Source organism: Poecile atricapillus, chromosome 1, assembly GCF_030490865.1.
Source record: "Poecile atricapillus isolate bPoeAtr1 chromosome 1, bPoeAtr1.hap1, whole genome shotgun sequence".
In the NCBI taxonomy this organism is placed as follows: Eukaryota; Metazoa; Chordata; class Aves; order Passeriformes; family Paridae; genus Poecile; species Poecile atricapillus.
In genome coordinates this window covers 103605786-103619609 of record NC_081249.1, presented here as the reverse complement: position 1 = coordinate 103619609, position 13824 = coordinate 103605786, and the positions used below count along the sequence as shown (strand labels likewise).

At 39.6% G+C, this 13824-nt stretch overlaps 1 pseudogene; it reads right to left on the bottom strand.

Moving 5' to 3' along the window:
- Positions 1-12513: 12513 nt before the first annotated feature.
- Positions 12514-12692, bottom strand: LOC131575014 (U2 spliceosomal RNA; annotated as a pseudogene).
- Between the last annotated feature and the right edge of the window lie 1132 nt (positions 12693-13824).

Genomic DNA, 13824 nt, shown 5'->3' with positions numbered 1-13824 from the left:
GCGTAAATCAAATTAAAATTTAGACTTTTCCTTGAAAGTTCAAATGTGTGTCTGTCTAAACCTCTTTCTTACATTTGTTAGAAGCTGCTCCTGGAGAGACGGGGTCCTGGCTCTCTCATAAATGCCTGCTTGATACCCACCTCCAGTGCCAAGGACCCCAAAACCCTTGCTTTGGTACCATCAAGTTGTACACCTGCACCCATAAGGTCCCAAACTTGAGTCAATCAGGCCAGAGTAGCCTTGCCCACCTGTCATGTAACATCTTTTCACAGACTGCAGAGACTGTCAAATGACAGGGACTCAGTGATGGTATCAGGCTCCGGCTCCTCTGGGCCCTTGTACCTGATTGGTTTTATACTTCCTCCTCTGCACCGGGGTGACTGCAGCTGGCTGTGGCTCTCTTTGTAGTTTAGCTGGAACCTGGATGTTTGTAATATCTGTTGGTTCTATGGCTCTGCTATCCCCCTTACCCTCAGCTGGAAATGTCGTACTGCTGGCCAGTGTCTACAGCCTCTGTAGCAGGTTTCTGGGCAGCATTCCCAGCCTCTGGCGCAGATTTTGAAGCAACCTCATCCTGTCTTTAACTGCTGAATGGACTGTATTAAATAAACTTAGAAAAAACATCAGCAAGAATATGGTATCTTTAGCATTTAAAGGGAGTTTAAACCCTTCAAGAGCTGTCGTGGGAGGTCTGAAGAAGTGTTGGCAGAAAACACCCCTCCACATTCCTCCCCCACAAACAGGTACCATCATTAGTGAAACCCCAACTTAGGCTCTGGTGGTTAGATAGCCATGTGCACACTTTCAAAAAGAGGTTTACAAGCACTGAATTCCTCACCCAATCAACTCGTTCTAGAAACTTGGTAACAGTCACAATAACCTTAGTTGTAGGACCCATGTTTAGATAATGACCTACAAATGGAAAAAACATAACCATGATCACACACCAACTGAACCGAGATAAACTGGACCACATGGATGCCTAATAAGGTTTCTATATCCAATGCATAAATGGGTCACCAAAGAACTGTTCTCTTTTCATCCTTTCCTCTTGTAGCCCCACACTGGGTGCCAATTAATGTCTCGGTTTAAAAGAAACATTTCTGCCAAGGAAGGCAGGAACCTTCCTGGAAGGGAAAAGAAGACTCCTCCCTTCAAATCATTATTATATACTGCTTCCAGGCAAAAAACATAGTAAAAACAATAACAGTTCTTTACTATAAAATATATGGAACAAATATATAAAAATATACAGAACAGAACAAACAACAAAACACTAACAGAAGTTTCCCACTCGCTAAGCAGCGTTTCCCCATGGGGTAGTTACGGCCACGGCCGGCAGTGGCGAGGCACTTGGGTACCACGGCAGAGGGAGCTTGGAAGCTCCAGGGAGGCTCTGCCAGGCCTGAGTGCAGCCTGCTCAGGTCTGGGGAGGCGGTGGAGACTGGTCTCTCTCTCTCCAGCAAGCAATGGGTTTTAAAAGCAGGCGGCAGGGAGAAATCCGCAGCAGCGCCAAACCGCTGCGCAGGAGAAGTCCATGTCCAAAATCACCTCCTCTCCCAATGGGGAAGAGGCCCACCCCCAGCTAAGAACTGCCAAACCCTCCCAGCTAAAAACTGCCAAATCCCCCAGCTAAAAACTGCCAAATCACCTGGCTAGGAACTGCCAAATTCCCAGCTAAGAACTGCCAAATCCCCAGCTAAGAACTGCCAAATCCCCCGGCTAAGAACTGCCAAATCCCCTGGCTAAGAACTGCCAAATCCCCCAGCTAAAAACTGCCAAATCACCCAGTTAAGAACTGCAAAATCCCCAGCTAAGAACTGCCAAATTCCCAGCTAAGAACTGCCAAATCCCCAGCTAAGAACCGCCAGATCCCCCGGCTAAGAACTGCCAAATCCCCTGGCTAAGAACTGCCAAATCCCCCAGCTAAGAACTGCCAAATCCCCCAGCTAAGAACTGCCAAATCCTGTTCTGCCTCCCCCAATGGTCACAGTGGTGTGCCAGAGCAATTGGCTACTCATTTTGTTTATTAATCACTGTATATTAACCTAGAAAGACACTCCCTTCCCCCTTTCCAGCGTCTCCGTGACGACAATGGGAAGAAATTCCCTCAGAGTAACACACGGCAATATTAGAGCCAGCATTGTACTTCATGCAAGTGTTTTGTGGCGTTTTTCAGGCTCAGGCTAGAAAATTGTGGAAAAGAAAGTTTACTATTTAAAATTTTTAAAAGTTTAATAAAGGATAAAAGGGACAAAAATCTAGCACTGGGGTACTTGGCTATATGCCAAAAGCACACCCTTAGTTTAAAACAATGTTCTTTATATACTGTTACATTAGAGGGGGTACATGCATATTTATAAGAGCTTATTCATATTCAAACATTCCTTTGAGTTTAGATGTTCTTTTGCTTGGTTTTAACCTTTGACTTGTCTTCATGCCATCCTGTGGGTTAAACCAATATGTTTTATTTCTTCTTGTGGTTTCACTGTTGTTTTTGCACTCCCTGATAACGAGGAGTCAGTAAATTGGGTTCTGGTTTTTGTCACTGTTATCTAATCACTCAGTCTAAAAATGCAAGGAACTACTTAATTATCTTACACCATTCTCTGAGTTAGCTACATACAAGCATTTTAACATCACATAGTCTTTATTTTAATATTATGCTACGTCTTAAGACACAATACATTTATCAAATTACTATTACTATATAGTGTTGGAGTCTGAAATACAGACTGTGTGCCCTTGCTTTTAATGTTTAGTGCTGAGATCCAAGAAAACACTGAATTTCATATAATATGAAATTCATGAGCATGTTTTCATAGTGGTACATGAAAACAAATGCTAAAGTTAGATAAGAAAGGTAGGTGTGTAGATTAGAAAGTTTCTTAAATCACTGGGTGAAAAAAGTAGTTTAGAGAACAGGAGACAAGATGGAGGATTTAGGGTGTTGTCTCTTGTCCTTCTTCTTTCTTCTTCATGTTCTGCTCCTGGAGGTTTTTGGGTAATAGTTAGTAATTGGATAGAAAATGCCGCAGTGCATCACAGAGGTGATGGGTCATTGGGTCATTAAGAAAAATAATATACGTGTCTATTGTTAATTGGGTAAAAATAGGTATAAAGATAAAAGAACTGCGTAGTTCGGGGCCATTTTGTGTATCAGACATGAAGTGTGCCACAAGGCCTTGTTTGTACCATCAGAAGAAAGAAATGTACCAAATTGCAAAGATTAACCTTGTAACCAGCCTGAAGAAACCTGTTAACTTTTGTAAGGATTCTGCAATAAACACGAGAAACAAGATTTTAACGAGCTCGAGAGTTTACTTCGAATAATGAGAACTGAGATATAAGTGGAACTCCCCACGAGGGAGGATCCCAGAAGAATTCAGCCCAGAGGAGGCTGGGAGATTATAGAAAGCTGTATTCACAGAGAATTGAGCCCAGAGAAGGCTGAGAGACTAGAGAAAAGATATATCCACAGAGAACAGAGCCCAAAGGAGGCAAGAAAAGAGAGACAGAGGTAACAAGTGGTGCCCCGTGTGAGGATCGAACTCAGAGAAGCTTCAATCAACACCTGCAGGATCACAGCAACCAGTTCCTGAAAGAAATCCTGGAGAAAAACATCTGCTATCACATTCCGAATTTCCAAGGGCCCTGGACTCGGAACACTGGATTCTGCTGGTCGGTAATCTGAAGATAGCCAGGTCTGGTAAGCTGTATACAGTCTAGATAATGGGGTTGAATATTTATAAAGAGAGATTGTTTAAACCCAGGATATGGGGGAAATATAGATATGATGTTTAAAGAGATAATAGGCCCGGGAATAGGGGGAGATGAACTGCCCTTTCTGAAAGCGCGGGAAACCCAGATAATTCCCCAGCGGCGTGGTTCCCCTGTCCCTGTCCCTTCAGAGAACGTGGGGGGACGAGGGAGGAATGCGAGGGAAAACTGAACACCGGGAAGCTTGTGTTACTTCAGAAAGCAGAGTGAGCAGTTTGTTATATTGTTAGAGGTTAAAAAGATTGCATGGAGAGATATGATGGTTTATATAGAGTCTTTTTGGAATTATTGCAGTTAGAAGAAATCGCGGGGGGGGGGGTGGAAAAAAAAAAAAAAAAAAAAAAAAAAAAAAGTTAGAAAAGTTCCACGCTGTTCCTGAAACCACGCCTTTAGAACAGCCCCCTGCCCTGCACCCTCCATGCACGTCAGAGGAGCCAGAGCGAGGGAAGGAGCCTACCCCGCCCTCTGACGAATTTAATAACACAGAGATGTTAGAAAAGGCTGGTAAAGGTGTGTCTGCCCAAGAGGGGACACGGAGGGGGGTATTTGCTCAGCAGGCAACCCCGAAAATACCCGCCCATCAGGCGGAGATAGAAGCTGCCCAAAGAGGAGAGGCTTCAAAGAGCGGCGGGAAACGGCGGGATGGCCGCGCCGCGGAGTGACCCCGAGCAAAGGGGGGAAAGATTAGAAAAAAGAAATATATTAGAACGCTGCCATAGACAGACAGCGAAAGAAAAGGGGCTGGCCAAAGTTATAAAGGCACGCCCCGCAGGGAAAGCAGTGCCACGATCCATGACGAGGAGGACCCGGCCCTCCGGAGGGGAGATTGGCGGTGTAACCCTGTCGAGCCGCGCATGCGCGTTTCGGCACTGAAGCCGAGCCTGTGAAGTTCGGGAAATCAGCCCGGCTGGCTCAGCCGGCAGAGCCTGAGACTCTTAATCTCAGGGTCATGGGTCCGTTTTCTGGGACAAACAGCAGTCACCCAAAAAGGGATTTATCTCCTGAAAAGGAGTTTCTTCCTAAATATAAGTTTTTAGAGTTTTTTCTCAGATTTAAAAGCAGCACTTGATAGTACACAGCAGCCAGAAACGCTGTCGCCATGACAACCACCGGTAAAACAACTCAAGCAACTTCGATGAAGGAACAGAAAGCTGGACATCTCAGAGAGGGACAAAAAAGAGAGTGTTTTAATAGGACAATTCAAAAATTAGAAGCTTTGCAAATTGTATTGTTGGTAAATCAGCAAATTGTTGTAATCATAATTGAGTTTTAAAAAGAAGTCTCTATTGAATGAAGTGCCTTCAAAAATAGATCAAAAAGTTTATAGATATTTTATAGTAAAATATATATAGATGTTGTATTTCTAATAATATCTGCTGGTTTTGTTTTTACAAAATAGCATGGAAAATGATATTTATACATCCCAAGAAGTTTAAAAGATTTTTATTCTGTTTCAGTATTCCCAATACATGAAGGTTTTGAAAATGTTATCTTCTCTATACATCTACTGATAATGTAATACTGTATCATATGGAGTGATCATCAAGCATTATTACTGTAGTTACAGTCAGTTTCTGCAAGAAGCATTTCTTTAAAATTAAGTTAAAAGATCATATGATTAACCCTACAGAAAAAGGATTGAATGACAAGTTTCTTTTATTTTTAACCTTTCATTTGAGTAACTGTATTGTGGAGTTAGTTCAATACGGTTTTCAGTAATTTCAAAATTATGTTAACCATATATTGCCCATTTGCTTAGTATTTTTTTATAATTAGGCAATTTTAATGTGAGTCCTTTTGTTATAAAAAAACATGTATAACAGCATATATATCAATTTGGATTTTGAATTTTAATTTAAAAAGTTAAACTTAATGTTTCTGAAAAGTACTACAAAAACTGAATGAAAAACTGAAATTACCAAATCTGTGGTGGTGTATTTTTTTTCTAGTGAAACTGCATTCTAAAAATCCTAACAAATGTAAACATATACCAAGCAAATTCTTATTATGAATTGGTATTTTTAATAACATCTGCAGTTATTAGAATTATTCTCAAAACCAGATAACACAGAATGATGATAAATTTGTTGCATCCCTATAATCTCTATAGTGAATCAATATTCCTATTATATTGTGTTCAAAGAAGTGTATACCAAATTTTTAGTTGCTTTTTTAATAATAATAGAGTAAGATTAAGTCATATTTTCATCTGATACAGATTAAGTGTTAATAGAATTAATCAAAGTTAAATTTCACTATGTTTAAGTTTAAGTGTTTTTAAGTTAAGTTATAACTTTGGTATTTTTTAATTTTAAGTTTTATTACTTCCTTTTATCATAATTAATTTCTAACAGGTTTAAATTTAAATTGCTTTATGTTTTATTGAAGATATTTGTTTAAATTGCAAAGTATAGTTATTTTCCTAAAGAGATGAAGATGAACACCTGCTTGTGGACAGAAGTGAATGCAGTCTGTGACACCTTTAACTTCATTGAGAGTTCTATTGTTTGTTGTTATATTATTATTGTTATATTGTTATATTATTGATATATTGTTATTGCTATTGTTATAGCTTTCTTATTTTTCAGTGTTTTCAGAATTTTAAGAAGATGTACCATTGCTAAGGGTCAGCTGCCATGAGAGAAACTTCAGATTAAACCAACTGCTGGATGGTTTAATTGGTCTGGTACCTAAGGCTTCTGGTCATTTGCTTTATACAAATGCTTTTTAAAAGTTTGCTGTGTTTTAAGCATCTTATAACTGTTATTTTTAAACCCCTTGCTTTGAAAATGAGTTAGGAGACATCTTTCCAGATGAAGCCTAAGGCTCTGGCCAAGCCTTGACTTTACCTGGATGGAGAATTTACCAATAAAACCAGAAGTTTTCTGCATCAAAACAATATTCAGGTCAATTTGACTTGGCAATTAGTGACTTAATATAGCAGCTGGATTTTACAGTGAGCTTGGAAAATTGTTATCCGGACATGATTTTCCAATCTTCCATTGATTTATCAGCTGTGGCAGACTCTGGGATGAGAGTATATATTTAGTACATTTATCAATTAATATTACAGATTATTCAGATAAGTTTAATAACGCATAATATTAATTATGCATCTTCTTAATAAGTTTTTGATTTCTGTAAAAGTGTTATTTCCTATGTGTATACATGTGCAAGTGTTTTACTTTGATAGTTTTTCATTTTCATAACAAAAAAACAAATACCTTACTTAATTATATAAAGAAAAAGGGGGGGACCAAGGCTATGCCTCGGAAGTATAAAAACCTAATATATTTTAAATTTTTGGAAAAAGTGTAAAGATCTTATATCTATTGCAAATAATTCTTGAACAGTCCTTTTTAAACAAGTCTTTTACGAAGTCAGTTCCATCAATTATTAAGTATTGTTCTAACAGTACTCAAGCAAATTTGAGAGAGAATTCTTAAGTTCTGGTCAAAAGTTCAAAAGCAAGAAGATTAAAAAATTTATTTCAATTAATAATTTGGAAGAAAGTGTATGTTTGTGTATTCACAGGTTCAAAGCAAAAGTAACTTCCTAGCAAAGAACATGAAAACTCATCAGCTGCAGAGACAAGCAGACAGCCCAAAGAGCAGAAGAGCGAGCATGCAGATGTGAACTGTATCAAGATCACAGTTAACAGCAGAACAGCTTGGATCCAACATGCAAGAACAGTGAACTTTGGGTTTCATGTGAAACAGTGGGAAAGTCGATATTTTAAAGCCTCATTTGTTAAAGCATGGTGTGAACAGTGTCAAGATTCAGAATCTTGCACGAGAGATAAAATCCTTGAATATGAAAGTGAATCAGGTATCACCCTTGAGCTATATCATTTTGTTGATCACTTTGTGATGCAATTTCACCCGCATCGCTTCTTTTAGTTAACTCAAAAGAAAGTGTACCTTATCTCAGAAAATAGATTTTAGTATAACATCCAATTTTTCTGTGTTAAAACAGAATGAAGATGAGATAATGAATGTTACTCCAAATCATGCTCTATACAAAGAGGCAACTTCTTAGTGTAATCTTATATCAATCTTAGTTACACCTGATTGTGAAGAGTTTGACTTTTGAAATTTTAGATAGAGATTTATAACAACTCAGCTTTCAATTCAAGTAGCTTCAGCAGAAACTTTAGAGCAATTAGAAAAATTAAGCTACTGGTCAAGTAAGCAACCTAGATCTATTTCTCTAGCTTTGGGTAGTTAGTTAACTAATGTTCAAAACTGGAGGTAGAGTGCTCTGTAGAACAGAGCAGCAGTTCTGTTGTTGGTGCATAAGGCATGAGTGAAGGAAAAATAACCCTTCTTGAAAAGTAATCAAAGAAAAGCTTTGAGTTGATTTTTTTTTAATTTTTTTTTTAAAGAGAGGGGCAGATGTTGGAGTCTGAAATACAGACTGTGTGCCCTTGCTTTTAATGTTTAGTGCTGAGATCCAAGAAAACACTGAATTTCATATAATATGAAATTCATGAGCATGTTTTCATAGTGGTACATGAAAACAAATGCTAAAGTTAGATAAGAAAGGTAGGTGTGTAGATTAGAAAGTTTCTTAAATCACTGGGTGAAAAAAGTAGTTTAGAGAACAGGAGACAAGATGGAGGATTTAGGGTGTTGTCTCTTGTCCTTCTTCTTTCTTCTTCATGTTCTGCTCCTGGAGGTTTTTGGGTAATAGTTAGTAATTGGATAGAAAATGCCGCAGTGCATCACAGAGGTGATGGGTCATTGGGTCATTAAGAAAAATAATATACGTGTCTATTGTTAATTGGGTAAAAATAGGTATAAAGATAAAAGAACTGCGTAGTTCGGGGCCATTTTGTGTATCAGACATGAAGTGTGCCACAAGGCCTTGTTTGTACCATCAGAAGAAAGAAATGTACCAAATTGCAAAGATTAACCTTGTAACCAGCCTGAAGAAACCTGTTAACTTTTGTAAGGATTCTGCAATAAACACGAGAAACAAGATTTTAACGAGCTCGAGAGTTTACTTCGAATAATGAGAACTGAGATATAAGTGGAACTCCCCACGAGGGAGGATCCCAGAAGAATTCAGCCCAGAGGAGGCTGGGAGATTATAGAAAGCTGTATTCACAGAGAATTGAGCCCAGAGAAGGCTGAGAGACTAGAGAAAAGATATATCCACAGAGAACAGAGCCCAAAGGAGGCAAGAAAAGAGAGACAGAGGTAACATATAGTATATATTACTATTACTATATACTTGTATATATATAGTATATATATAGTTATATTTATATATTTATATATTTATATATTATTATTAGTTATATATATTTATATATATAGTTATATTTACTTATATATATTACTATTTACTATACCAAAAAGAAGTTAAAGGAAATAAAAATTGTACCATATCAATATCTCTGTGTTTAATAATAATATGCAAAAGCTAATACATAAATGCAAAAACCAATACTATGTTGTCATTTATAACAAAATAAATCAAATTTTGTTACAAAGTGAGACGTGAATGCTGCAGACATCTCCCAGATCATCCCTGTGAAATCTGACTTGAGCACCTTTTCTCCTGACTTCTGTTAGAACAGCCTCCAGATAGAAGGATGTGGTGCCTCTTGTGTGAAAATTACCATCCACCAGCAATGAGTATCACAAGTGGTTTGTGTACAACTCCTATGCTAATTAAAGCATTCTCCTGGATAGATGAGCTTATCATGTCTCAGGCAGATGACCACTGGACTTCCAAATGAGCAAGATAAGATGATTTTCAATTGCAAACCAAAGAACCTTCAATCTGCTGTAGAAATAAGACTACAGATTATAGTGGAAGCGAGTCTTAGCAGGAGATATGCTGTGTCCAAAAATGACAGCAATAGCACATGGAAACAAAGCAGTTGATAGGAGAGAGAGTATTAGTCAAAAGGAGGATTTTTGACTCCTGTTTTACTCATCACATTTAAGCTGGAATATAGACACAGTGAGTTATGGTTTACCACTGGGAGCAGCTTGAAGTACTGAATCATCAGGGAACAGATGGACATTCCATTGAGACATTGCTCTCTGGGCTGATCAGAGAGAGCATCTTGTCAAAGAAATGAGCACAAATCTTTGGGGAGAATTCATTCTTTATATAAACCAAAGGTGTATTTTTATTATTATTTTTTTTTCTTTACAACCTGTTACGTTTCTCTGCATTTCACTCCAGATCCATGGGGACCCATGTTTTGTCTGGTTGCTTTTCTTAGAGCTTTTCTCAGTAGTAGCACACAGTCATCTTTCTTACAGATGTGGTATTAGCTACAAAAAGGCACATAGTTAGATGTGGCAAATTCTAGTCTATTACCTGAATCTATTTTTTAGGAAGAAATAATTTTTGTTCATATTTGCTCACATGAAAAGGAAGAGGTACAATCTCCTCCATTACAAATGTGTATTTCTGGATGGATTTTCCTCAGAAAATAATTTGAATTCCTTTTAGAAAGGGATTTAGGTTTCTGCATTGAGAAAAGAAATGTGAGGTACTGAGTTATAAATTAGCCTAATTTGATTTAAGCAGAACAGATTTTAAGAGTGGAAATTAGGACCAGTCATCTTTTTTCTTCCTCAGATGTAATGTAAGATGGAAATGATAGATATTAAAAAAGATCTAATATGATACAACAGTGATGCTGACAAAATTGTTCTTTAGTCATGCTGCTTATTATTATGCATGGCTTTAATATCAGAGGGAAAAAACCCTCCTGATTATTTTACTAATTTTTCAAGTTCCAGAAAATGAACCCTAACTGTTGTTATTCAACCAGTTTCTCTTCATGGGAAACCTTGAGCACTTCAATCAGTTTCCTTCAAGTACCAGTTTTTAAATCTGCAAAAACACATTTCTCTACTTCAGAGCAAAGAGCTGGACTTAAGAAAGATCACCTCCCCAGCTCCGAAAAGATTATAATGGGAATTTTATTTTTTTAAATCCTGGACAATGTTTAAAATGAAAGTGCTTTGAGCAATGTTATTAACAAGATCACTACAGAGATACCAGAGTGGGAAGGACTGGAAGAACTGTATGCAATACTGTGTTGTGTTAGTGTCTACCTGACTGCAGTGATGACTCAATTTATAAAGGCAAAATTACTCATCCCATAGCAATATGTTTGGCACAAGAACAAGGAATTCATGCTTCTGTAACCAAATGCACTAGCGAGCAGCAGAGGCATTGGGAAGGCTTGTCTGAGTGATTTTTGCTTGGCTTCACTTTAGCACCCATCTCCAGCTCCTGCTGAGCCCATACTAAATGGAGCAAAAAATTGTACCTATTTTAAAGGAGGTGAGTTTTCACAGCTCCCTGGTCTTTTCTAATAAGCTGTGTCTGCAGCGAGTCCCTTCTGAGTCTGGCACAGCTGCTGTCAGCTCTTCTACCAAAAACTAGTAGCCTATGACTGAAAATGTCTAAAATGAAATATTGTTGGGGTTTTTTCTTGGTTTCCCTTGCTTGATGCAAAGCCCACTGTAGGCCCCTTTATTCTTTGCACAAATGGAGATTAATCATTTTTGTAATGGAAGGCAGACTTGAATGACCTCCCTCTGAGATGAGCGAAGGCGACTGCAGAGGGGGCTACAGGAGTGGTGGGCAGGTGGTCTGGGTTTTTCTCCTGTTGCTATTTGTTTTTATATTATGAAGGCTGTATTTGGGACTGTGCATGGCAAATCTCAGCCAGGCTGAACCTCCTGAATATCGAATTGCCTCTGCTGAGGATCAGCATTCAGCACTGCCACCAGCCATTTCACAGCACATTAATTAATCTGGAGATCCAGTCAATACACCTCGAGATCCTGGCAGTACTGCAGTGGCATGCTTTGGGCCATCTCATCCTGAATGCAGCCTGACATTTCACGCCAACACACCAAGAGCACAGACCTCCTGCAGTGCTGATGGATAGTGCAGGACCCAGTAGAGCCTGTTGTGACCAAGGCAACTCCTTGTGGAACCTCAGAAAGCCTTTTGTAAATGTGGTATGCAGTTCCTGCTGGCTTTCTTCCTGTTGCCTGGTTGGCTTTAGCTGCTGCCAAAGGGCAAAGAATCCAGCACCAGCTTGTCAGCAGGCAGCTGAAGGTGTTTTCTGTATTTGCCATACATGTGCATTATTTGGGGTCATAGAATGCTGTAGGGTTGGAGGGGACTTTAGAGACCATCTAATTCCAAACCCCTTGCCATAGGCAGGGACATCTTCCACTAGAACCAGGTCTCTCCAAGACCTGTCCAGCCTGGCCTTGAAAATTCCAGGGATGGGGCAGCCACAGCTTTTCTGGGCAACCTGTGCCAGGACCTCACCACCCTTACAGGGAAGAATTTCTTCCTAACATTTAATCCAAAATTACTCCTTTTTAGTTTAAAATAATTTCCCTCTTTCCTATCACTTTATGCCCATATCAAAAAGCTGCTATCCCTCTTTTATAGGCCCCCCTTCATCACTGGAAGCTCTAAGCTCTCCCTGGCACCTTCTCTTCTCCAGGCTGAACCCCCAGCTCTCTCAGCCTATCTCCAGAGCAGAGGTGCTCCAGCCCTTGGAGGTTATCTGTGTCCCTACTCTGGATCTGCTCTAACATGTCCATCTCATCCTTATGTTGGAGACCCCAGAGCTGGGTGCAGAACTCCAGGCAGGGTCTCATGAGGGCAGAGTAAAGGGAAAGATTCACCTTCTTTGACCTTCTGACCCACCTCTCTTTTGATGCAACTCAAACCTATCAGTGCACCATTCCCAGAGTCACTGCCATACCGGGGCAACGCATGAAGCAGGGAGAGCAAGATCCAGGTCCAACTCCCATGCCCCAAAATCTGTTTAATATAAAATCCTCTCATCAAGGGCATATCAGATATTAAATTTTTAAGATCAGATACTTTGACAGCTACAGCTGGTCTGTAAGCTGCACAGGTGAATTTGCCTTAACACCACGCTAACTTGGCCAGCCTAAGTTTGCTAGAGAGTAGGAGTAAATATGTCCCCAGGTAAGACAAGGATAGGCTGGATTTGAACTCAAACAGGGGACTCCATCCAATCCCATTCAACCATGAATGCAGACATATCATTGGCCAGTGAGCTGGGCAGTGCTGTGAGATGTTACATAGTGATTCCTGTCATTATGGAAACACACCATGGGATCAGTATAAACAGGAATACTGATCTTAAAGTAAAACACGGACATGAGACAAAGGAAAATATAAGATTTCATTATTTTTCTTTAAATCCTTTTTCTGTGAATTGCTAACTTTTGCTGTTATGTATTTTTGCCACTATGTAATTGCTTTAATTATGAATTGTACCCACTCTTTATGTATAAGCAGCAGGCTTGTGTGAACATGTGAAAACTGTTACCTGCTTGCTTGTAACCTGGCCACATGTTAGAGCTCTGTCCAGACCTGGTGGGGGCTTGCAGCCACTGCTGCTGGGGAGATAGCCAACTTGTTAGGGTTTGCTTGGACTTGTACCCCAGCACAGCAGGCATGACACAGCCCAACAAGAAACTGCCTGTAAAAGAGGCAGTGACCAGGGCTAAAGTGGATGTGTTGGTGGAGCGGAGACTCCCCGTGTGCACCGTGCTGCTTGCTTGTCCCTTATCCCTAATGAATTAATAAATTGTGCTGGGCTATTTGTAACAGTGCTAAGAACCCAACCAATCATGTATGTAAGCATGGGAAATTCAAAGCCCCTGTAAAAGGGGTGCTCAACAATAAAGTTTGGCTGTAGTCCCATGAACTTCAGTGTATTCTGCCACTTGCCTGTCTCCAACATCAGTGACAAGATACTACACTTGCCTAGCCCCAGCAGACCAAATCTGTGCTTTCTTTTTGCATGGTTCCCTCAAAGAGTGGGTAGAGGCATACAGATGACCCAGCTGGTGACAGTACTTATCACTGTATTGTTATTTCTTAGCCTGGAGCTTGTGAAAGGAAAAAGCGACAGTAAAGCCACTTCAGTTCTCCTTCTGCTCGTATTTGGGACTTTTCATACAATGTCAAACTCTGTCCCTTGCTGGGATGGGACCAATTAATGGG